Consider the following 27,678-nt stretch of genomic DNA (forward strand, 5'->3'; position numbering starts at 1 on the left):
AACCAACCAAAGTCCGGCCATCAATATTGCATTTGTTTTCCAGATTTTGTAAGTAACACAAGATGCAATTCTTGATATGACAGAGATTGCAGAGCTCTCACATTCAAATGTAATTTTCATTTTGGAATTTCTCATTTTTCTCATTGTCAAAACCAACCAAGGCAACCTTCCACACCATTTTGCCCAAGCTATCACCTGGTAGTGCCTAACTATAATCCTTGCAACCCCTTCCTCTCTGGTACATATTGCTCCCTGCAGTGTAGTCCACCCATTGATCTTTTTGCAAGTCCAATTTGAACCTACAAGCACAAGCATCTCTGTAGAGGTTTCATAACCAAACTTTATAGCTAGATGAAGAGAGGTTTTATGTTTGCAAACATCAGCATGATGTAGCTCTCTTCATTGTGCTGATGCCAGCTGATGTTCACAGGATGAAGAAGCAAATGCTGATGCCATAAACAAAATATAAGTAGTTGATATATAAGTTCTTTCCTATTCAAACTTCGTCTGCTTCCTTTAATTTCTGATTTGTATATATTTCTGCATCTTTCATCGCTTCTTCCATATTTGAAATAAGGGATCTCTGCCCTTGAGCAAAACCGCCTTTCCCTTCAACTCCCTTCCCATTCTTCAAAGCTATCTTCAACCACTCTAAAACATTCAACATTTTGCTCCATTCACTTTAATCTGGCACCCCGGCACATACCAAACTCTTTTTCTCATTTGTGCTAAAAACCATTACTGCAATTCCCTTCTCCTCCATAACCTTAACAACTACTTCACGGATTGCAGCATTTTCTGAACCAAAACTGACACGTGTAATAGAATAACCCTTTCCTACAAAGCTAGCCGTTTCCGCCTTTTCAGTTACATCTTTAATTGCCTTCTTTATATTCTCTTCTGCAGTCTTCTTTTTCGCTTTTATCACACGGTTCTGTATATCAGAAATTTTTGCTTTCAGATCAGTTTTCTTGACTAATACAACAGGTGCAAATTCCATGCGCCCATTCAACAATGTCACTTTAAGTTCCAGCAGGCCCCCTTCTGCTTCAGATGCCTAATTCACTTCTAACTCAAGTATAAAGGCCAGTTCTAAGGCCTTGACAGCAGAACCTCTGGTAATGCGCTAACCCGACAGGTTCCCTTCGCAATACCTTCCTCTGATAGAAGCGCAAATGCCTCAGCTTTTCTTGTATTTGATATGTGAGATCCTCCACAAAGCTTTGCGGATATAGATGATCACATTTTATCTTCAAGATTAGCCAGGAGGTCTTTCACCTCTCTACTAATTGCGATAATTCGAACTGATTCAGGATAGACTTCTCTAAAAAAGCTAGTAAACCATTAACACGTAGGGCATCAGAAAGTCTTGCCTTCTCTGAGTAGACATCAATATTTAATATTTTAGCTCTTCAGGCTTTACAGGCTTGCTGTGAGAAAAATCAAATCTCAATTTTTCAGGAAAAACAATACATTCCTTTTGCTCAACATGATTATCAAGCACTTCCCTAAGAGCAAACTTCAACATGTGCGTACGAGTGTGGTTTGGAGCATGAGCTTACCCCTGACATATTCTGTTAGAAAATGGAAAGTTTGAGGCATATTTTATATATGTTCTTGATATGATTTCCGGAAGCTAACACTTGGAGGTTGTTCCTTGACATGAGGACTTAAACTTTCATATTTGATCTAAGATATTTTCTTAGTGGAATCCATGAATTTATTGAGAAAAAGTTGCTTGTTTGAAATGGATTATGGGGATTTTGTCCCACATTGATATTGTAATAGAAAGATATTGAGTTTATACAGCATCTTGTGTTAGTGTTGTTTACAACTACTAGCATAAATGGAATGCTTGTGTGGCCTAGTGCTAGGGGGAACTCTTATATTTTTCTTTTCTATTACAAGTTTAATTATTTATATTGATTATTTAATTATTAATATTAAATATATTGGGTAAGGCTTATTTTAATCATAATTTGAATATATTTTGTAATATTAATATTAATTAATCAGAATATAATATAAATAATAAGGAAAACCCATTTTGTTTACTTTTTCTGTTTTGTTACTTGGTGTACCACATCGAGTAAAATAGAAGAAGAGTAACTTGAGATGCCTATATATTGAGAGGTACACTTGAGATAGATATAACACAAGTCTCGGTGCCTACCTCGCAAATATATATATGAGTTTCTAAGGTTTTTTGGGCAAACTGAGGTGCGAGTCGCCGTTGATCATTGTTGGTTCTGTGGCCAGATTGATCTGTTGCTGTTTTATCCTGGAAGCGATATTGCTGCATTCCATCACAGCTTAAGTGGGGGGCAATAATCTCTTCAAGAACAATCAAGTCCTCTTGAAGGGTTTGGCGACTCAGCTGTTGTGTTCTTCTTCTTATCAGAATTTGGAAAGCGATAAGAGATAAGTTTTCTTTACTTTCTTTGTCAATTACAGTCTCTGATTATAGTTTTTTATTGCCTTCTTGTTTTGTTTCGTTAGTTGGTTATTTGGCTATTTGCCGTGTTCTTGTTATTATATATATAACTGCCCATTGTTGCTGTGTAGTTAAAATTATACCCAACAATCTTGAAGAGATTATCTGTGTTATATATATAGTTAATTAGCAAGATGGTTAACGAAACTAGTGATGTTCCTAAAACTGTTGAGACTGGTTCTGGTGGTACTACTACCATTGACTGGACCACGTATCGTTTTCCCCAACCAATTGATTTATCGGGTATGCCTAATAAATTCATTGGTGGAGTTTCTTTTTCTCGTTGGCAGAAAAAAGATGAAGCTCTGGTTAACGGTTAAGGGTCTATGGCCAGTGGTACAGTATGATCCTCCGGTGTTGGATCAAGAGAAAGCTGAATCTGTTAAGGCTTATGCTTTATGGGCTGAGAAGGATGGGGAGACTAGGGAAGCCATTTTGGCAGCCTTGGAGAACACTTTATTCGAAGTTTATTCATTAGATGCATATACTGCTAAAGTCTTATGGGATAAGCTGGACCAAACCCATAATACTGATTCTCAAGGTCTTGAGAAGTATTACGTGGCTAGGTTTCTTGATTTCAAGTTGGTGGATGGGAAATCCATGACTGAACAGGTTCATGAGTTTGAGATTTTGGTTCATGCTTTAGGTGAGTCCGATATGGTCTTGTTTGAGAAGTTTCGAGTGATGTCTATGATTGAAAAGCTCCCTAAGTCTTGGGAAAAGTTTGCTCTCTCCCTGAAAAGACAGAAAGGAGAGATCACATAGACTAACTTGATGTTGGACATCTCTGTACAGGAGCAGCACAAGTCCAAACAGGGACATGTGTTGCCTGTGGAACATGGGAGCTCGAAGGTGAATGTAGTGACTGTAGGATAGAAAAGAAAGGTAGTTACTAAGAAGGCTAACACTAAACCTGACAAGAACAAGGCTAAGAAACCAAAGGCGAACAAACCATGTTGGTCTTGTGGACAGGTTGGTCATTGGAGCAAGGATTGTCCAAGTAAGAAAGCTAAGAAAGCTGGAGTGGTAGCTTAAGCAAATACTGTGCTTGGACTTGGAACCACGAGTGGGCCAGTAGCTAACATGGTCATTGGTGAGGTTGTTGCCTCTGGAACCGATGACGGGTATGTTACTTACAACCCTGTACTACTTTCCACTTATCTATCACATGAGTGGTTGATTGATACTGGAGCTAATGTACATATTTGTGCTAATATTAGCTTATTTGTATCTTATCAACAGAGTCATGGAGTGACAGTGACGATGGGGAATGCTAGTGCTGCACAAGTGCTTGGAATAGGAAATGTGGACCTGAAGTTTGCTTCTGGGCGGATTCTATCTCTCACTAGAGTGCATCATATTCCCTCTATTCGTAGAAATATTATAAGTGGAAGTTGTTTAATTAAGAACGGCTTTGAACTTTCTTTAAAATATAATAAAGTAGTTATTACTCATACTGGTACATTCTTTGGCAAAGGTTACTTGTCTAAGGGTTTGTTTTTAATAAATGTTGAACCCGTTTTGGGTGGTTTTATTAATGATAGTGTTGCACCTTCTGTTAATTGTGTAGAATCATCTGATTTGTGGCACTTACGACTTGGTCATTTAAAATTTGGTGCTCTAAAAAAATGATGAATATAGAGTTGATTCCAAAGCACGCCATTGATAAGAAATCTAAGTATCAAGTGTATATAACTGCTAAACAAATAAGGAAACCTTTTCATAATGTTGTTAGGGATTCAGACTTGTTAGATTTAGTGCACTCAGACATATGTGAATTTGGTGGTGTGTTGACTAAGGATCACTGTAGATATTTTATTACCTTTATAGATGATTGTAGTAGATATTGTTATGTTTATTTGCTTAAACATAAGGATAAAGCACTAGATAAATTCATTATGTATAGAAATGAAGTTGAAACACAAACTGCCAAAGTACTTAAACGTTTGAGATCTGATAGAGGTGGTGAGTATACGAGTACCTTGTTTAATGAATTTTGCATAAACAATGGTATATTCATGAGGTTACTCCACCATACACACATGAGTCTAATGGGGGGGGGGCAGAACAAAAGAACAGAACTTTTAAAGACATGATTAACAGTATGCTAATTAATTCTGGGTTGCCTAAGTACATGTGGGGAGGGGCTCCGAATACGGCTTGCCATATTCTGAATAGAGTCCCTCTGAAATATATGGACAAGACACCATATGAATTATGGAGAAAGCGTAGGACAAGTTTGAGTTATCTTCATGTGTGGGGGTGCCTTGCTAAGGTGCTTATCCCTGAACACAAGAGAAAGAAATTGGGTCCGAAAATTGTTGATTGTATCTTTCTGGGCTATCTTGAAACCACAACTGCTATGAGATTTTTAGTATTAAAATCTGACATAGATGGTATTGTGGCGAATACGATAGTTGAGTTTCGTGATGCAACTTTATTTGAGGAAGTATTCCCTATGAAGACTGGTATACCTTTGGGTAGTTCTGAGCATGATCCCACTCACACATCGAGTTCTATCCTGGTCATGTGGAAAAGATGACAAATATGGGGGTGGATCCCGGTAGTAGCTCTACTCCTAACGAAGTAGAGGAACCTAGTAGGAGTAAGCGTGCAAAGGTAGTCAAGGACTTTGGAAGTGACTTTTTCACTTACAATGTCGAGGATGAGCCTTTAACTTTCCGTCAAGCCATGGATTCTTTGGAGTCAAGGCATTGGAAAGGCGCTGTAAAGAGTGAAATTGACTCAATTGTTTCAAACGGAACATGGGAGTTAGTTGATCTCCCTCCTGGGTGTTCTACTATTGGATGTAAATGGATCTTCAAGAGGAAGCTAAACTGTTAGGTCACACAACACTGTAGAAGGGGGTTGAATACAGTGTAGAATACAATCAAATCGATTTAAAGCACAAGTAACAGAAAACAGATGTATTCGATATAATAAACTCTGTTACAATGGAACTGTTCTCTCTCAGTGATGAACAAATATCACGAGAGCTGCTAGGTTAAAATTATATGATCTTCTCGATGATCGTAACTCTTATAGAGTAAACCTATGTTTGTGTTTATATAGACACACAGTTACAAGATAACTTCTAGTTGATATGGAATATAACTCTGTCTCCTAAAATATATCAACCAAATATCTTATAATTCTTCTAGTCCTCGAACTCTTTCCTTACATATCTTCTTCTTGTATTAGTCTCGATCTTCTTTCCTGTAAATCAGCTTCATTCCTTAACTGTAAGTCCTTCAGTACTTAAGTTCTGATATCCATCTTCTGATAATCTAAGTTCTGATATCCTTAAGTTCTGACTTCCAGTAAGTCCTGATTCCAGCAAGAACTGATATTTCCTGTTAGTTAAGATCTAAGAACTAAACATGAAACATATTAGACATGACATCTCAAATATATTCAGCAATCTCCCCCAACTTGTAAATTATGCAAGAGTGTACAAGTTAATAGATTTGATGATGTCAAAAACATTTAAGTTCAAATGCAATAAGAGTTTGACTAAACAAATAATTACAACTTACAAAACATCCAGCTTTACCAGCATCACTGAATCAATCTGAATCCATAATGATTCTTAACAAAATCTCTTACCAGATTATCTTCAGCTTTCTTCAGAATTTCAGCTAACTGTGCTTTGACCTGCATCAGTTCTTCTTCTTTACTATCACCAATTTGATAAATGGTAGTTCTGAAAGCTTGAATGGATGTTCTTTCAAGTCCATCACCAAGTCTGATAACCTTAGGATGTGAAGAGTTTTCATTATAACATAAGCATCTTCCTTTCAGAATAACTTCCACCTTAGCAGAATTTTTCAGCATAGGAATTTCTCTTCCATCACCTTCAGTAATCATTGGACTATAATGAGAAGTCTTTGTACCAGAGATTCTGAATAGATCTCTTATAGCCTTCAAAATATATTCTGACCATCTTCTTGTAACATCAGATTTTACTTCCAGAAGATAATGAATATGTTGCAGCTCTCTGATAGACTTCTTTAATACACCAGAATCAGCTAATCTATAAGTCCTTCCATCATTTAGAAATAAGATCAATTTCTCTTTTAGATTCTCCTTATCATGAGCATCTATCACAACTTGAGCAGACAACACCTTGTCAATGTGTCTTTGTTTGATTTTTTCATATGGCTTGTCTGTCAATATGAAAGGATCTTTTAGAGTAACCTCTACTCCCGTTTGAATCTTCTCTTCGTTAGAACCTAATCCAGCTGTATCTCTAGGTTGCTTGGATCTCAACCCAAATGTAGCAAGTTGACTCATCATGAGATTGGATTTTGGTTCAACTGGAGTAGCTTTCTTCCATAACAGCTTCTTCTTATCGGCAATTGTCATTTTGTCCAAATTAACTTGATCAGAATTTGCTGTTTCTTTTGTAGCTTGCTATCCTTTATTCTGAACAACAACTTGAGCAGTGTCAGAGGTTGTTTTAGGATCTTCACTTATCTTTCTTCTTTTCAGAATTTGAACAGTTTCATCTTCTATCAAATCATCATCATGCAATTTAGTTTGATAGACTGGAATGGAAGAATTTTTCTTTTTATTTAAAGGTTCACCAACCTTTTCTTTTCCTTTTGATTTAGAATCAATCTCAATTTGTGATCTTGTTTTGACTTTGGATGCCTCAGTAATTGATTTTTCCTTGATCACAATGCCTTTCTCCTTAGGCCTTGGAGGTTTCTTTGCATCAGAAACTTTAGACTTAGGATTTGTCTTCTCAGCAGCAAATCTAGCTTCTTCCTCCTTGAGAGTTTCTAAATCCACTCCAGGATTGTGTTTCAGAAATAATCTTCTTGCTATCTCCTCATCAAGTGTCTGGATTTTAGGATCTTTGTAATAAATGGTAGTCTGCTTCCCCTTTAACTTCAGAGTTTGCAAAAACCTCTGAGAATCTTCATATCCTAACTGAATCAGAATATCAGAACTTGACATCAGACTTTGTTTATCAGCACTTAACTTTAGTCTTTGAGCATTCACAGTGTCAGAACTTGACTTATTCTGAATAGAAGATTTTCCTTGAATTTTTCTTTTGACCTCTGCTCTTTTCAGAGTTTCCCTGGTCATCACTTTCATCATCCTTTTTCTTCAGTTCCTGAGTAGGTGAGCATTTGGACTTAACTACCTTCTCATCAGCTTTTACAATATGCTCTGTCAGAACTTTAGAACATGGAATAAAATCTGATTGATTCCACTTCTTGGTCCACTCAACACCTCTGTGAGTATCCTCCCAAGGAATAGGTGCTTCCTTTTCAATAATTTTTTTCACCAATTCTTCCTTGCCCAGAATAGGTACTGGAGTCTCAGCAGAAACACTATCATCAGAACTTGAGGAAGACTCATTGTGATCTGATAGCTCAACAGTGTGTGAAGCAACTGGAGATTCAGGAATAATATCATCTAAATTCTGATCAGCAGAATTTATCTCCAGAGCTGGTGTCTTTGATGTAGATGGAGCTTCCAGATAAAGAACTTCAGGTATATTTAAATTATGAATATCTATGTTAGAATTATCAGTCTGTTCTTTAGCATCATCTGTAGCTTTAATAGGAGAGACAGGAGTGGTAAGAACTGTGTCATTAACAGTATCTTTGGCTTGAGCTGGAAAGGCTTTAATGATAATTGGTTCCTGTGAGATCAGAGATTCCTGATCCCCTTCCTCAGCTTCTTCAGTATCTTCATTTTCTTCAATCTCCTTGCCTTCATTTTCTTCAATCTCCTTGCCAATGAAGGAGTTGCTTCAGCAGCATCAGAATGTACAGATTTCCTTTTCAAAGTATCAGAACTTTGAGCTGCTTTTTCTTTCTGAGAAGTAACATTCTCAGCTTTATTTATCACAGGTTCAGATGCATGAACCCGTGCTTCAATTATCTCTTCTTCACTTTCAGACTCATCTCTGAGAATCATCTTCCTTCTCTTTTGTGGAGGTTGAGGAACAGACTTTGTCCTCTTAGAAGGTTTGGAAGATGAGGGTTTGGTTGTTTGTGCTGATGGTTGAGAAGTCTGAGGTGTTTGTGTAGAGGTGGTAGGTGCTGATGGTTGAGGTTCTGATGGTTGGACATCAGGATATAATGCAGTGTATTTCACTGGATCATAGATTATTAAGGCTTGTTTGACAGATAAAGGTATTTGGAGGGGTCTTAACATAGCCTTCTTATTATCAGTAGATAATAAGTCATTAAAATCTCTTTTAGCTAGTCTGAATGATGGAATTAATTCATGAGCTAATTGGGGCTTATTATTACAACAAAAGCTATAAATAAGCTGACAGAATCTAGCAAAATAGACAGTATTTTTATCTTCTGTCATCCTATCCCCAATGAAACCTAGAACAACACTTGCATAATCAAAATCAGTTTGATTAATGAGAGCATATCCGATTTGTTGACTGAATATGGGGATTGCATCAAAGTTAGAACATTTGTTTGCAAAAGCCTTGGTGATGCAATCAAAGAAGAAACTCCATTCCCTCCTTATGTAAGGTCTCTTCAATTGACCCAGCTTGGCCAATGTCCTTTCATACCCCAGACTGGCCATCATATTTTGAAGAACTGGCTCCTCAACAGTAGAATAAACACAGTTCTCAGGTAGCTGCAGTGCTTGTCGAATCATAGCCAAAGTTACTACATGCTCGTCCTCCCCTGATGAAATGATTATACTTGGGGACCCTTGAGCACCACCATCATCATATACTCCACTTCTCCAGAACTCCAGCACTTGAGTTCCAGAGACTGCACAGGTTGGGTTAGAGCGTACCCAATATCAAAATTAGTAAGAAAATCCTGAATGAAGTGAAGTTCCGATGGAGCTTCAGCCTTGCTAAGAATGGCGAAGTAGTTGTTAGGAACAAACTTAGCTCCATTGAAAGTTACATCTTTTGGTGCCATCTCTGTAAGAAATTAAGTGAGAAGAAGAGTGTTTGCAAAGTGTTTGTTAAAAGTCCTGAAAGAAAACGCTTCAGAGAATAAGAGAGAGAGAGAGAAAGTAAAAGAGATTAAGAATAAAAAAGTAAGTAAAAGATTAAAAAATCTTTTTTCTCTCATATATATACTCTCTCCCCTCAACAGTTGTATTTTTGAAGCATGAGATACACTTTACACCTGACACCATGTGAACAGTCAATAAACGGTTAAAGCAGGAGTTAATGGGCACGTAAAATATGCAATAATTACCGTGCACATGCAGTTTTTCAGGACATACACGTTAACCACTAACCCATAATGATTATGACCATTTTATTTTACCAAAATTATTCTGATTTAAATATGACTGTTTCAGATTTTATCACAAATAAGTCAAGTAAAGAAAAATGCCACGTAAGCATCAAAGATTCCATCAGGAATTAATATTAGAACTTAACTTATGTCAGATTTTAATAGTCATCAGAACATGGCTTCTGTACTCAACAAGTGAATATCTTTTTATGTGATTCGTCATACAATTACTGACTTGTTTTCTTCAGAGTTTAATCATCAGAACTTCCATCAGAACTTGTCCTCAGAATTTATGCAACTGACACTTAACTGTTTGTCAAAAACAACTTAATCACCACAGTAATTTTTATCATTCATATGGAGTAAAAGTGTGTGCATTCAGCAAGACATCAGATAAAGATTAAAGTCTGATCAACTTCAGTACATCTTAGAAATAAGACAAAACTAAGAAAAATGCTTAAAATCTGATGATGTCTACTATAGAACAAATTTATGCATGAGTCCACCTCAACTGTTTGTGCTCATTTTATGCATCTTTTGAAATTCCTTTTTACAGTGGGTTCTCAGTGTAAGTGAGTCACGACTGCTTATCAAAATTTATGCTATTATCATAGTATTTCTCCAGTAATCATAGAGTGTGAAAAGTCACCAATAAATTTTTTGCTTTTCTAATGCATATTACTTAATACCAGCAATGCACTTGGGTCTTCCCTTCCACATTTTTACTCTAGATCTCAAAGGAGTACCTGACTTTTATTCTTTTCTTTTTTTTTTTTTGATAAGTGAGGCTTATCAGCACTTAGTTCATTCTTAAGATTTACTGACATCAGAATTTGACAGATAAGAAACAAGAAGCTAGTTTGTGACTTAGTAATAAGATACACAAAGTAAACTTGACTAAGCTCAATATCAGAATTTGCTTGTGTTAATGAGTTTCCACATAAACAACTAATTCAAACATGGGATTTCTAGTATGTTAAAGACTACTAGGTCAGCATCTAGCACAGTTATCCTCATTGGATTGAATAGTCATAGAACATTCAAAACACTTATCAGAGTATATAAATCCACATCAGATAACAATCAACATTTAATGAATTTCAAAATAAGCACAAATTACGTAGAGATAATACAATCTGTAAACACTGATCATAAAGTCTGATGCATGAGAACAAAAACTAAGCAGATTTAGAGAAAAAACCTGAAACCATTCCAAGTTCATTTACCAATCTTATAAAAGTAGCTTTACATAGTGGTTTTCTGAAGATATCTGCTAGCTGTTGATCTGTTGGAACAAAATGCAATTCCACTGTACCATCATCCACATGTTCCCTTATGAAATGGTACCTTAGGCTGATGTGCTTTGTCATTGAGTGTTGAACTGGATTACCTGTCATAGCAATAGCACTTTGATTATCACAGTAAATAGGGATTTTAGAAAATTCTAACCCATAATCCAGTAACTGATTCTTCATCCAAAGAATCTGTGCACAACAGCTTCTTGCAGCAATATATTCTGCTTCTGCAGTTGATATGGAAATTGACTTTTGTTTCTTGCTAAACCAAGAAATCAATCTGCCTCCAAGAAATTGGCAGCTTCCACTAGTGCTTTTCCTGTCTATTTTGCATCCTACAAAATCTGCATATGAGTAACCAATTAGCTTAAAGTCTGATTCCCTAGGATACCACAATCCTAGATCAGCTGTACCGTTAAGGTACTTGAAAATTCTTTTCACAGCTATTAAGTGAGGTTCTCTTGGATCAGCCTGAAATCTTGTACAAAAACAGGTAGCATACATGATATCAGGTCTACTAGCAGTTAGATAGAGTAAAGAGCCAATCATACCTCTGTAGTTAGTAATATCTACTGATTTACCAGTATCCTTATCTAACTTGGTTGAAGTGGCCATGGGAGTGGATACAGTTGAACAATCTTGTATTCTAAATTTCTTCAGTAGATTTATGGTGTTCTTGGATTGACAAATAAAAGTGTCTTCTTCAGATTGCTTGACTTGAAGGCCCAGAAAATAGCTGAGTTCTCTCATCATACTCATTTGATATCTTGACTGCATTAGCTTGGCAAACCTTTTACAAAGTCTGTCATTTGTAGAACCAAAAATGATATCATCAACATATATCTGTACCAAAAATAAGTCATTTCCATGGTTGAGGTAGAATAAAGTCTTGTCAATTGTGCCTCTGTGAAATCCACTTTCCAGAAGGAATTGAGCTAAAGTCTCATACCATGCCCTTAGAGCTTGCTTAAGGCCATAAAGTGCTTTGTCAAGCCTGTAGACATGATTGGGAAATTTAGGATCTACAAAGCCTAGAGGTTGTTCAACATATACCTCTTCTTCCAATTCTCCATTGAGAAAAGCACTTTTCACATCCATTTGAAAGACTTTAAACTTCTTGTGAGCAGCATGAGCCAAAAAGATCCTTATGGCTTCTAATCTAGCAACTGGTGCAAATGTTTCATCATAATCAATACCCTCCTGTTGAGAGTAGCCCTTAGCAACCAGTCTTGCTTTATTTCTTGTAATTATGCCATCACTGTCAGTTTTGTTTCTGAACACCCATTTTGTACCTACAACTGATCTGTTCTTTGGTCTTGGCACTAGGGTCCAAACTTTATTTATTTCAAATTCATTTAACTCTTCCTGCATTGCTTGCACCCAATCAGCATCTTGAAGATCTTCTTCCACTTTCTTTGGTTCAGTCTGAGATAGAAAAGAATGATAGATACATTCATTTGAAGTTTCAGTTCTAGTTCTGGCACCTGTTTCAGGATCTCCAATGATTAAATCAGGTGTATGTGCTTTAGTCCACTTCCTTGCAGATGGAAGTTGATTTCTAGAACTGGATCCTCCCCCATATAATCCATGCTGTCTCCATCAGCATCTTCTGATGCTCCCCCTGTAGTTATGCTCTCTGAGACTTCAGAATTTGAATTTAATTTTTTAGGAGTTGAAGAATCAGAGCTTCCAGAATTATCAGAGTTTGGCTCATCAGAACTAGATGAATCAAAACTTGAAGAGCCAGTGACAGGTTCTGATGCTTCTCAAGAGTCTTGAGATGTGGTAGAATCTTTAACTTGCTCCCCCTAGACATGTGCATTTTTCTTTGGAGTTGTTACCACAGTTTCAATGACATCAGAACTTAATCCATCAGAACTTACAGGATCAGAATTTTCAGGATCATAATTTAAATCTTCATTCTCAAATCTCAGCTGATCATGATCATCAAAATCTTCAAGTCCAGTAATCTTCTTATCATCAAAAGAGACATTGATAGATTCTATGACAACTCTTGTTCTTAAATTGTAGACTCTGAAGGCTTTTGTGGAAAGTGGATATCCAACAAAAATTCCTTCATCAGTTTTTAGATCAAATTTTGACAGCTGCTCAGGATGAGTCTTAAGATCAAGCATTGTTCATGCAGCTTCAATTAGAGTCCTGTTCTTTCTTTGTACAACTCCATTTTGCTGTGGAGTTCCAGGTGCAGAAAATTCCTGTTTGATTCCATGATCTTTGCAGAACTCTTCCATGATTGAATTCTTGAACTCAGTGCCACTCACTCCTTATGATTTTAATAGAATTTTTGACCATCTTATCCAGCTGTTTGACATGATCAGTTAGAGTAGATGCTGTTTAAGTCTTCTTGTGCAAGAAGTACACTCATGTGTACCTTGTGAACTCATCCACTATAACAATAGCATATTTCTTTTTTGCAATAGACATGACATTGACTGGACCAAATAGATCAACATGCGGTAGGTGATAAGGCTCAAGAATTGATGACTCAGATTTGCTCTTGAAGGAAGATTTTCTTTGTTTTGCATTCTGACATGAATCTTAAAAGCCATCAGGAGCAAATACTATTTTTGGCAGTCCTCTCACAAGATCTTTCTTTACAAGCTCATTCATATTGGTAAAATTTAAATGAGAGAGTTTCTTGTGCCAATTCCAGCTTTCTTCAATTGATGCTCTACTCAACAGACAGATTGCAGAACCATCAGTACTTGTTGAAAGTCTGGCTTTATAAATGTTACCATGCCTGTATCCTTTCAGAACCACTTTTCCTGTAGAAATACTTATAAATTCACAGTGTTCTTCAAAGAAATCAACATGATAACCTCTGTCACAGATTTGACTTATACTCAACAGATTATGTTTAAGTCCTGAGACTAGAGCTACTGCTTCAATGATGATATTCCCAAGATTGATCTTGCCATATCCCAGAGTTTTCCCAATGTTGCCATCTCCATAAGAAACTCCTGGGCCAGCTTTCTCCACAAAGTCTGATAGTATGGCTTTATTTCCAATCATATGTCCTGAACATCCACTGTCCAGAACTAGGATGTTCTTCCTATGGCCCTGCAATCACAAAGACCACTAATGGTTAGTTTTAAGGACCCAGACTTGCTTGGATCCTTCGGCCTTTTTAAGTTTGTTAACATTTGCAGCGGATTTAACATTATAGTTTATGTTAACATTTTTCTGATTAGATTTTACAGTATCAGACTTTGCATCATGCTTTACACTAGAAGGAATTAAAGTAACTTTCTTCAAAGAAGGTTTTATCTGATAATAACCATAGTACAAACTATGATATTCCTTACAAGTATAAATGGAATGCCATATACTACCACAATGAAAACAAGGATTTTGTGGCTTAAACCTAACAGATTGACTCTTAACTCCTGACTTTGAAGGTAAGGAGTTTATATTCTTATTCTTCCTGCAAAAAGAAGCCAGATGGTTAGAGTTTCCACAGTTATAGCATTTCTTTCTAGGAGCTTTAGGAACAGGCATATAATTGTTACTTTTATTCACTCCTTCCTTTCCATTCCTATTTTTACTAGCCGCCTTTACCTTGTTTACACTGGTAATCTCTTTCAGCTTATTTTTAAGCTGCTTCTTTGTCATTAAGCCTATGTTAACTCTACTATCACTTCTGTCTCAATATCTTTCATCTTTTCAGAATCAGACTTTACACTTTTAGCTACAAATTTAACAGGATTCACCTTTGACTTAGTAATCTGTTTAACAATAATTGGCTTAACTTTTTCAGTTCCTTTTTCACATTTCTCATCTCCATAACCTAAGCCCTCTTTCCAGTTTCCACTACTTAGTATATCCTAAGTTGCTCTGCCAAAGTTAGTCCAAGTCCTGATAATCTCTCTCTCCTTTTCTAACTCAGTTTTTAGAGATTTATTCATTTTTTGCACTTCATCTCTCATATAGAAAACATCATCTCTATCCTTCTGAGTTTGATGGAATATAATTAACTCTTTTTCTAAATAATCATTCCTTTTTTTAAAGGCAAGATTTTCAGAAGTTAATCTTTCATATGTTAAAGTTTGATCTCTACAGCTAATAAACATGGTTTTAAGATATAATCTCAACTCAGTAATATCATCAGTATGAAAGGCATAAGTTGTTTGAGGTACCTTTAACTCAGCAACATCAGAACTGCTATCAGCATTTGCCATCAAGGCATAGTTTTCCTCATCTTCAGAATCTAAGGAGTCTGTCCAGCTTTTATTCTTTGTGACAAGAGCCTTGCCTTTGTCACTCTTTCCTTTCTTGCAGTTAGGAGATATGTGGCCTTTCTCACCACAGTTGTAGTATTTAACATTTGAGTAATCTCCTCTGTCAGACTTTCCTCATTTGCCTTCAGATTTTCTGAAGCTCTTCTTATCAGAACTTCTACCTTTCCTGGAAAACTTCTTTCCTCTTCTGAATTTCCTGTATGCTATCTTTGTGATACCCTTCACCATAAGAGCACACAACTTCATCATCTCTTCATCAGCATCTACTTCCGGTAGACTTTCAGTTTCTGAATCATCATCATCAGAACTTGATGATTCCGAATCAGACTTTATGATGAGAGCCTTTCCTTTTCCTTTCTTTGAGACAGCCACTTTGGGGGATTCCTCCTCAGCGTTAAGAGCAACTGTTATTGACTTTCTCCCATGTCTCTTGCTTCTTTGATCCATCTCAAGTTCATAAGTCTTGAGCATTCCATAAATTTCATCAAGAGTAGTTTCATCAAGAGCATAGTTATCTCTTATAATAGTAGCTTTCAAATCCCAACTTTCCGGAAGGGCTAAAAGGAATTTTAGATTTGAATCTTCAATGTCATATTCCTTATCCACCAGTGACAGATCATTCAAGAGTTTGACAAACCTATCATATAAGTCAGTTAATGACTCATCACTTTTTGAGTCAAAGTGCTCGTACTCTTGAGTGAGTATAGTCCTCCTGTTTTTCTTGATTGCATCAGTTCCCTGACACCTTGTCTCCAAAGCATCCCATATCTCCTTTGCAGTCTTGCAGTGAATTACCCTATTTGACATGACATTATCAATGACACTATGCAGTAAATGCCTTACCTTTGCATCCTTGGCAATAGATGAGATATCTTCAGTTGTGTATTCACTTTTCTCCTTTGGTATGGTCTTTGCTGGCTGATCTGCAACTACAACAGAGAGCTTGGTTGGCTTATGCGGTCCTTCATTAATTCTGTCAAGGTATTCTGGATCTGTAGCTTTCAGAAACATAGCCATCTTCACTTTCCATATGGGATATTCAGACGGTCTCAGCATGGGAACCCTGATAGTCTCATATCGACTATAGGTTTTAGTCTTTGGAGTTTCTTCAGTTTTAGCGGGCTTAGTTGGATTTTCTGCTTCTTCAGACATGATTGTTTTGGATCTTTATTGTATGTGTGTTAACAGATAGGCTCTGATACCACTTGTTAGGTCACACAACACTGTAGAAGGGGGTTGAATACAGTGTAAAATATAATCAAATCGATTTAAAGCACAAGTAACAGAAAATAGATGTATTCGATATAATAAACTCTGTTACAATGGAACTGTTCTCTCTCAGTGATGAACAAATATCACGAGAGCTGCTAGGTTACAATTATATGATCTTCTCGATGATCGTAACTCTTATAGAGTAAATCTATGTCTGTGTTTATATAGACACACAGTTACAAGATAACTTCTAGTTGATATGGAATATAATTATGTCTCCTTAAATATATCAACCAGATATCTTATAATTCTTCTATTCCTCGAACTCTTTCCTTACATATCTTCTTCTTGTATTAGTCTCGATCTTCTTTCCTGTAAATCAGCATCCTTCCTTAACTGTAAGTCCTCCAGTACTTAAGTTCTGATATCCATCTTCTGATATTATCTTCTGATAATCTAAGTTATGATATCCTTAAGTTCTGACTTCCAGTAAGTCCTGATTCCAGTAAGAACTGATATTTCCTGTTAGTTAAGATCTGAGAACTAAACATGAAACATATTAGACATGACATCTCAAATATATTCAACATAAACCCTGATGGCTCAATAGATAAGTATAAGGCTAGGCTAGTTGCTAAGGGCTTTAGGCAAAGGGAAGGCATTGATTATTTTGATACATATTCTCCAGTTGCCCGAATAACAACAATCAGAATGTTTATTGCATTGGCTTCTGTACATGGTCTTATCATCCATCAAATGGATATAAAGAAAACTTTTCTTCATTGTGACCTTGAAGAAGAGATTTATATGGATCAGCCTGAGAGATTTGTTGCTTCTGGTAATGAGAGGAAAGTATGTAGACTAGTCAAGTCCATCTATGGCCTTAAACAAGCACCTATAGAATGGCATAAAAATTTTGATGAAACTGTTTTTGACTTCGATTTTTAGTTAATGAAAGTGACAAGTGTGTCTACTATAAGGTTAGAGGTAATGATCTTGTGATTGTGTGCTTGTATGTAGATGATATTTTATTGTTTGGAACCAATATTGAGATTATTAGCGAGACAAAGAGTTTCTTGAAGAGGCACTTTGAAATGAAGGATATGGGTGAGGTTAGTGTGATTCTTGGGATCAAGTTGACTCAGTCAACTGAAGGAATAACTTTGTCACAGTCTCATTATATAGAGAAATATATACTTGAGAAGTACGGATATTCAAATTGTAGAATCGCTAGTACACCATATGATTTAAAATTTGCCATAGTCAAGAATAGTTCAGGAGTTCCTGTGTCTCAGTTAAGGTATTCTCAGATTATTGGGAGTTTGCAATATCTTGCTAATGTGACTAGGCCATATATTTCTTATTCTGTGTCTAAGTTGGCTAAATATACAAGCTGTCCAAACAAGACTCATTGGGAGGCACTGGATAGAGTTCTTAGATATCTGTAGAGAACTATTTCCCTTGGCTTGTGTTGACGGAGGAATCTGGTAACAACAAAGATTGAGGTTTCTCGCCGGAACTAAGATCTGTGACGGTGGTTCTTTGTCGGAAACTTAAGCGGTGTGTGGTGGTTTGTGATTGTTTTAGGCTGAGATTGATCAGAGTAAGTGGTGGCTCTCTTATCAGCTCTCAACTTCTTACCCTCTCAATGTGCCTACGTACCCTTTATATAGGGATCAAGCCTGACGTAGTTCTCGTAGAACAAGAAATCTAATGGGCTTAGACTTCTTATTCCTAGGTCCAGTAGAATCCCATGCAAAGTCCGTCTTCCGCTAGCTTTAGGAATGTCCAACTATGAGGCCCAACCGCGAAGGCCCAAGGCTCGTCCGTAATCGCAGGACTTCACGGATAGTGCATCTCCCTGCGCAAGGATAACACTCCACTACAGCTATCTCCCTTGATGTACGGACGCAGGTATAGCCACGGTTCACCCCAAGTGCCAGATGCATCCCTGTCCCCCGAATGAGGATAACCCACCAGATAGCAGGACAGGTGATCCCAAGCTCTTGGGTGCAAAGTACAGGATGACTCCAAAGTTCTCCAACGAGGACACCCGTTGAATACAAGAACAGAGTTCCCAAAGCACACACCAAAGTTAACCCCGCATCCCCAACGAGGACACCCGTTGAATACCGGAGGAGGCCTTCAATCATTAGGCATACCCCTGGAGGCCTTCAAGCTTTTCACAGATATCCCCCTCCTTCACCGTCTCTAGAAGGGAATTCTTCAAAGTGTACCTGCAACAAATACATTAATAAAAATAACTTCCATTGCTCCTCCCCATGCAAGCTCTGTCCTGAACTCAACATCAAAAGTATATTGACCAAACACAGGACGCGTCCTAACCCATTGGGCGCGTCCTCACCTTCATAAATCCAACCCTGTTTCCTCATCAATCGTTCCTTATAGCATGCCAAAACCACAGGACGCGTCCTAGTGGAGACAAGCGCGTCCTCCCACTTCCATTGCCACAAGATCACATTTACCAGGTAATTTTCCCAATATTGACGCGTCTACCAAAAGTGGGCGCGTCCATATCCAAGCTTCGCTATTACCAGACCATAAAGCACCAAATCAAATATAGTCGCATCCTATATGCCAGGATGCGTCCTATCCTTCCACAACGCAGTACCGGGTTTGACCGTATGTAATCCGCATTTGACCCGAATCAACTCAATGCCAAATTTCGGGTATAACAACTACCCCCCAAATTCCACTTGCAGTTGAAAACAAAATTGGAATTTTTATCCTAAAATCCAAACAATGAAATTTGGTTCACAGACGCGTCAAAAGCACAGGACGCGTCTTGCCTTTACTCTGTACTCGTAACATACAGCTGTCCTCCACGTCAGCTATACCTTCCCCTATAAATACCCAGAGGCGGAACCGTTATTTTCATCTTTCTCCTTCTCAGAAAACCACCATCACCATCGCCTCTAAACTTCGAGCTTAAAACCCCGATGATTTAGCCGGCCATTTCCTGAATTCTTTAGCTCAATCCAACCGCCAACTCACAAGGTACACAAATCTTCTTTTACTTCCTTATTTGATTGAGTAAATCGATTCTAATGAGCAAAAAACCGTTCATATGCTTCGAGTTTCCATGTACTGTTCTTCATTCTTCGTCGTGTATGTATATGTGTATATATATCAAACCTCCATATTCTGCTATATTGATCCTTGAATTACATGTTTTTTAGGGTTTTGTGACATTTTTCCCGAAATTGCTAATATTCGATTATTATTCCACCACATCGTAACCACGTAGGACGCGTCTTCCTGTCAAGGTGCGTCTTATTTTCCTTTGTTAAAGGCATATGTTTAAGCCGTTTTAACTAAAGGTCATATAGGGGCAACACCTCACTAGGACGCGTGTTGGTAGTGAATTTCACACGATAGATTCCTAGGACGCGTCCTCAAATATCTCTAGCATCTTTCTTCTTCATGATTCATTCATTCACCATCTTTTTTTTGGACGCGTCCTCAAATGTTTATTCCTTATTTTGCAGCTGGAGGACGCATCTTCTTCCTCACCATTTCACCCGTTTAAAGTCCTCAACAAACGCATTAGAATCTATTCCCCGCACCTGATCTCTTTCAAACCCGACTTTCCCGAAATTCACAGGACGAGTTCCTTCCTTAGACCAGAAAGACGCGTCTTTGGTTCCCTTAAATCAAGAAGCTCTATAATGTCTGATTCCAGCTCTGACTCCATAGATCACGTCCCCATAAGCTCTAGAATGAAAAATAAGGGAATGAAAAGGCAAAGAACTCCAATTCTCCATACTAGGGCCGCCATTGAAGATTGGACGGACGATGAGATTGTTCCTACCACAGGCCAAAAGCCCCGAGGAATAGCTGTTTCAGACGAGGACGCGTCCCATTCCCAGGACGCATCAGATTCCCAAGGCGTAGCTCCTTCTCAGGACGCGTCCCCTCTTAGTGTAAGGGAATTTGAAAAGAGGGTTCCCGACCCCAAGACATATCCTGTATCCCCCCAAAAATCTGATTATCTCATGGAACATTGGGAACCTTCAGACGTTGAAATAGATTGTGACTGGGCCAGGCTTGGTGCCCTAACTGAAGCAGAGAAAAATGCCAGAAGGAAGAAAGAAGGTAAGCTAGCCTGTGTAGCCCTTGACTCGACTGCAACTGACTGGGAAATCCAATGGCACATGAAGTACTATGACATGGAGGGCATCTGGGCACGCCATCTTCAAACCATGAGGCCACACATCTTCAACATTGGGAACCAAAGGATCCCAAGAATGGTGCTTACACCAAAGTTAATTTCCCCGGGTGTGGGCGCGCCCTTGCATCCATATATTAAGAGAATTTTGAAATGGTACGACGTGGCCCCAGTCCAACTATCACCAAATTCATACAAGCTAGCCTGGGCTTTGTACATTATGTACCATAACTTGAGATTGGGCGCGCCCTCAATGAAAGAATTTAGCTTCTTTTACAGCATCAGGAAATCAATTCCCGGGTACCATTTCCTGGTTGTCAACAAATGGTTGAACAACAAGGGATTTAATGAAGGTAAAATCAGCCACGAGCGAGACTGGAAGGAGCCATTTTTCTATATTTATGATGTCAAGAGGACGCGCGTTCGCTTCAACTTGGAACCAAGTAAGTTTAATATTTCGGACGCGTCCTGTGTATCAGAACGTGTCTTACCCTTTATTACCTTCTTTCTTCTCTTTTTGTAACTTATTCTCCCTTCTCTAGACAAAAGAACTCAGAAAGAGCTAACAGGAAGGAAGAAGAAGAGAGCAGAGAAGGTATTACAGTATGCTGAGAAACATTTCAACCTCAAGGACATGATTACTGAAGAAAATTTGAAGAAAATAGGAGCTTTGTCTCCACGAGTGGGTTCTCTCTGCAAATTCCGAGACTTCCATAATGGGAAACCCATTCTCACTGCTTCCGAAAAATCTAAAGGGCTCCAAGCCACAGAAATCATTCAGCCAGACATCAACAAAAAGGTGGACTTAGAGCAAGGTAAGGAATTCTTAAGCATAGGACGCGTCATGGCTTTAGGACGCGTCTCTTTGTGCTCACCTTTCCTTAATTCTAACCCGACTTATGAACGCTACTTTATATCTGCACTGTTACCATGGGCGCGCCCTACCACCCGGGCGCGTCTTTTTTGTAAAATTCTGTGGTTTTGCTATTAATGTTACTTATGCTTTTCCATATATCCGAAGCGCATCCTAGGTAAGACGCGTCACTTCTCTAGGAGGCTATACATTTTTGCATTCGTCTATATCTGTCATGCATGTAGAATTTTATATCATAATATGGGCGCGTCTTGTTCCGAGGACGCGTCTTCTTGTACTTAACTAATACCTTTTCTTGTTTATACCACAGATATGGCCTCTCTTCCCAAAGGATTCGCAATTGGGGCCTCCAAAAAGCCAAGGGCCAGGAAGCAGGCCCCTACAAAGGTTGATCCGAAGGCAAAAGCCCCAACTCCTGTTGCAACTCCTTCTCCTCCACCAAAGATAATTGACACCACTGTATTAGACATCCCCGAGAAGGTGGAGGACGCGCCCTCCAAACACCAAAAGATAGTGCCAGACGATCAATCCTTTATGCTTCGATATTTGGGCGCGTCCTCAGCTGGAGATTTCACAGAGGACGAAGTCAGAGGCTGGACCTTCAAGACAGAGCAACAAACGGAAGAGGCCATGGTGAGGGCTGCAACTGAGCTTCACTTGCACACTAGGCAAAGTGCTAATATGGCTGCAAGGCTTAGGGCGCGTCTTGCTGCCACCGACAGTGCAAGGAGCCAAGCTGAAGACAAGGTTAAATCTCTAGAAAGATATATTACCCTGCTTGTCCAAGAGAAAGATGCTGAGATCCACCGCCTGGAGGGGGAGAGGGCGCGTCTTGAACAGAAAAGGCTGTGTTGGAGGGTAATGTCTCCTCTCTGGAGAAAACGATGGACAGTGTCATCGTGCTAAATTCCACCATGCAGCTGGAGCTTGACACTTTGAATGATGACAGGATGCATGGATGGACAAAGGAGAAAAAGTTGGTTTACCAGCATGGCTTCCAGGCTGGGTTTGAAGAGTGGTGCTCTGGGTTTATTGCCAATGACCCAGGGTATATATTCTCAAAGTTTGATGCAGACACCCAGATATGGGTGAATGATTTCAGGATCAGGGCCGCAGATTCTATCAAGAACAAGAGGATTTTTCTGGGCCTAGAGGAAGAGGACGCGCCCCCTTCTCCTGCTCCGCTTCAGACTCAGCCTCCCCCTGCGAATGACAAAGACAAGCCTCAGGACGCGCCTCCTGCCTAGGACGCGTCCTTCTGTTTTTATGAAATTATTTTTTTGAACTACTTTAAGGGTGCGGGCCCCTTGAAGCCTTGCAAGTTGTAATGACTATTGCTAAACTCCATTCGCTTGTACTTTTATGAAGTTTTTATGCCTTAACCATGCAGATTTTTACTTGAGCATCCTATTCTATCATTTGCATGGGCGCGTCCTATACATTTGAACGCGTCTTAATTTGCGTATTTTAGTCAAGGCACAATGGGGCGCGTCCTACTATTTTGACGCGCCTAACATTTATCTCAAAGAAATACTATCCCTCAAGCAGGATGCGTCCTTAGTAAGGACATGTCTTCCCTTTTTAGTTATGTCTTGACAAAATTAAGGAAACATTCAACTGAAAGAGCATCAACCAAGATAGCTTGGGCGCGTCCTTGAAAATAGTACACTTCCTAGTGCCATTTTACTTGAGTTTTATTATTCCTTTTGACAGCCACTACTTCAGTTATCAATCGTATAGAACTCTTACTTAGGGCGCGCCCTATGTCTAGGACGCGTCCGGCAACCAGGAAAACCAAGCAAATAACTTTCTGAAAAATTTCAAAATTTTTATTTATAATGTGCTCTGGTGTCAAAAGTGCACCAGTACCACGGCTACTATGCTCTGTGGGAAAATTATTTCGAAAAAATGACCCTTCAACTAGTTCTAAGGTAAGTAGTACATGAACTACCCCCCTAGGCTAGGAGGAATTTATTTAATTCTAGCCTATAATCCAGGCATAGCCCCTAAATATATCATAAAAGAGGTATGTAAGGGGCCAAGGCCGCACCTTACTGGTAATACTTTCGGAGATGTTCCGCGTTCCAAGCTCGCGGAACCAGCTTCCCTTTCACATCTTCAAGGTGATAAGTCCCCTTCCACAGGATGGACTTTATTCTGTACGGTCCTTCCCAATTAGCTCCAAACACTCCATGTTGGGGGTTCTTTGTGTTGGGCATCACTTTCCTAAGTACCAAATCTCCCACCTTCAGCAATTGTCCCTTTACCTTCTTGTTATAATACCTTGCGGCGCGTTGCTGATACGCCGCTAGCCTTAGCTTAGAATTTTCCCTCGTCTCCTCTAAGAGATCTAAATGAAGCCTTTGATTAACCTCAACATCTTCTTTCCTGTAACAATCTCTGCGAAGCGATCCCGATCCAACCTCCACGGGGACCATAACTTCATAGCCGTAAGTCAACATGAACGGCGTTTCTCCCGTAGTAGATCGTGGTGTAGTGTTGTATGACCACATCACCTTCGGGAGTTCTTCAGGCCAATTTCCTTTACGTTCCTCCAGTTTGGTTTTTGAGGGTATGCTTTATTATTTTGTTAACAGCTTCTTTCTGTCCATTACTTTGAGGATGATAGACCGCTGCAAACTCCTTCTTGATATTCAACTCCTCACATAGTTGTCGCAACTCCTTGCTATCAAACTGCTTTCCATTGTTGGAGACAAGCTTGTAACGGATTCCAAACCTGCATACGATGGAGTTGAAAATAAAATCCCTGATTTTCTTTGCGGTAATAGTAGCCAGTGGCATAGCTTCCGCCCATTTAGTAAAGTAGTCGACCGCAACCACTGCATACTTGACATCCCCTTTAGCTTTAGGTAATTCTCCGATAAGATCGATTCCCCACATGGCAAATGGCCATGGGCTTATCATAGGCGTCAAGAGCGTTGTCGGCATAGACGAGTAATTTACAAAACTTTGACAGCGATCACACGCTCTGACAAAGTTTGTAGCATCCTCCTTCATCGTAGGCCAATAATATCCTTGGCGCAAAACTTTCATTGCCAACGAGCTACCCCCCGAGTGATTGCCACAGATTCCTTCATGTACTTCTCTTAGGATATAATTTCCTTCTTCTTCTTCGACACATCTAAGCGGAGGTTGATTGAACCCTCTCTTGTATAGAACTTCATCGTATATCACATACCTTACAGCCTGATAGCGGAGTTAGCGAGCCTTAAACTTATCCTCGGGGAGTGTTCCCTCACGAATGTAAGCCAGAATGGGTGTCATCCATGTTTCCTTGGGAGCCTCATCCACCTGCATAGTTTCTATCTCTGGGATACTAGGAATCTCCTGGATTTCAAGAGGGATGGATCCTAACAACATAGCCTCTTGTTGCAACCCCATTTTTTCCAGAGCATCCGCATTACTGTTTTTCTCCCGCGGAACACATTCCAACCTAACTTCTTTGAATATTCCGATCAGGCGCTGTGTACATCTCAAGTATAATTCTGTTCGCGGGCCTCGCGCTTGAAATCCCCCGTTCACCTGATTCACCACAAGCTCTGAGTCACTTCTTACAATTAGGTTTCGCACCCCCATCTCCAAAGCAATCTGCAGGCCATTGATTAGTGCTTCATACTCCGCATCATTATTCGTTGCATAAAACTTGAAATGAATTGCGCTCATCAGATGATGATCTTCGGGAGACACAAGCACTATCCCCGCACCTGCTCCCCCATTGTTAACTGCCCCATCCACATGCAAGATCCACCAAGGATGTGGAAATTCCTCCAACGACTCCTCAGCATGAGGTGGATATAACATTACCAAAGCTTTGTCGTCAACTTCTAATCAAATTCCAACAAGAAATCGGCTAAGGCTTGCCCTTTGATCGCTGTCCGGGGCACATATTCCAAATCAAACTATTCTAACTCCACAGCCCATTTCAGCATTCTTCCCGATGACTCTGGTTTATGAAGGACCTGCCGTAGCGGGTATGCCGTGCGGACTTCAATTCTATGGGCTTGAAAATACGGCCGCAACTTTCTTGATGCAAGAATCAGGGCGTAAACCAGTTTCTCCATGCTTGTGTAGCGAGTTTCAGCGTCGTGCAACCGCTTGCTCACGTAGTACACCGGTGACTGGTGCCCATCTTCCTCTCATACCAGAACTGCACTGATCGAATATTCAGACACTGCGAGGTACAGTATTAGAGATTCTCCATCCAACGACTTTGACAACATGGGAGGGTTTCCCAGTTGCTCCTTGCTTCTTTTGAAAGCCTCTTCACATTCCGACGTCCATACAAAGTCTTTCCCCGCTAATTTAATTGCCTTGAAAAATTCCTTGCATCTATCGGACGACTTGGAAACAAATCGATTTAACGCGGCGATTTTGACGTATGCCCGTGCAATTCGGGAAGATATTCAAACGGTGACACATTACTTCTGGGTCGATTCCTATCATATCTGAATGACTTCACGCGAAGACATCAAGATTTGCAATTAGGAAACGGGTAAGACTTCCTCTCATTTCATCATCCAACCAGGATCCCACTTTCAAAACCTTGCTCGGGTCATTTTTTTCAACCGGAATAGATATTATGTCTTCGGCCGGTCCCGTCTTTTCGGCGGGCATAGGGATCCTGGGATCCAAATCGAAATCAAAGTCTCGGGGATCTTCGACTTCTACCTTTGCATCTGAGGGCGCATCCCCATAAACGAGAGCATCCACCTCAAGACAGGGCATAGCTTTGTGCAACGCAGATGAAGAGGGCGCGTCCTCATTTGGAGGAGCATCAACCTCAATCCCATTTTTATTCTTCAAGGGCGCGTCCTTATTTTGAGGAGCATCCACCTTGAAGCTATCTCCGAGACCTTGCAAAATCTCACTTCTTCCTTCCAATTTTTCCCCATCAACCTCCTTCTGTATGATCTTTTCCGCATGGTCCACCACCACTTCTTCCACGCTACGGATCTTCGAAACATGCCCCAGCGTCCAAAAAGAGTTCCCAGAGGCATAGGTTTCTTCCTCTTCGGGGCCTTCTACGAAATAGTGGGCATGAACCTCCCCGCTTGGTTTTGTATGAATATCCTCTACATCCTCAAATGGGAGACCTTTTCCTTCATACCTTCTTCTACGGAATTCTTTAACAGCCTTATGATAGCATTCACGTGACTCATACTGCGACCCTCTCAGAGTTCCCACTCCGTTTGGCATTGGGAACTTTATCATTAAGTGATGTATCGAGGTTATCACCCTGAACGCTCGCAACCAAGGTCTGCCGACCAACACATTGTGCGCGGAATCCTGATCCAGCACTTTGAAGTCTATCATTTGAGTGACTGACAAAGCCCCTTCTCCGAGCGTGACGGGAAGCCTGACCGAACCCATAACTCTCACTGCATCCCCAGTAAAGCCATAGACGTGCGCATCTTCGAAATACATGTCGCTATCTGGGAAACCCAGCTTTTTGTAAGTGCTGTAGTACAAGATGTTCGTAGAACTCTCATTGTCCAAGAAGACGTGATGTACATTCATTGCCCCAATAAGCATGGTAATCACCAGCGCATCGTTGTGAGGGTGATGCACCCACCTTGATTCTTTTTCCTTGAACGTAATATCAGCGGACTCTTCCTTAAAGACCTTCGGGGGTCTGTCTTCCAAGCTGTGGATGTTGGTGAGTGGTGGATGTCGCGCTTCTCTCGCGTTTCTTTCCAGTGCTCGATTACTATCACCAACAAAAGGGTGTCCTCCAAAAATTTCCCTGATGCTGCCAGCCCTCTGAAATTTGACTTCTGCTGTTTTTTCAACATCTTCCGCCCGCGGGGGCTGTCTTTCATCCTTACCCTTGTCATCAATTCCCCTGCGTCGCTTCACCTTGTCAATCCATTCTCCTAGGTATCCAGCCTTGATCAATTCCTCAATTTCATCCCGCAGGTGACGACACTCATGGGTGTCATGGCCAGTAGACTCATGGTAGTCACAATACTTCTTTTTGTCTCTGCTCTGCCATGAAGTTAGACGGTCGGGCTTCTTGAAGATTCCTCTATCCTTATTTACCTCAAAGATATGATCAATGGACGCCGCTAGTGGTGTATAATTGCTGACCCTTCT

At 39.6% G+C, this 27,678-nt stretch overlaps 1 pseudogene; it reads right to left on the bottom strand.

Annotated features, from left to right (window-relative positions):
* Nucleotides 1–496: 496 nt before the first annotated feature.
* The window catches only part of LOC141712466 (alanine--tRNA ligase-like), a 48,929-nt pseudogene continuing 21,747 nt past the window's right edge, over nucleotides 497–27,678 (bottom strand).

Source organism: Apium graveolens, chromosome 1 (assembly GCF_009905375.1).
Source record: "Apium graveolens cultivar Ventura chromosome 1, ASM990537v1, whole genome shotgun sequence".
In the NCBI taxonomy this organism is placed as follows: domain Eukaryota; kingdom Viridiplantae; phylum Streptophyta; class Magnoliopsida; order Apiales; family Apiaceae; genus Apium; species Apium graveolens.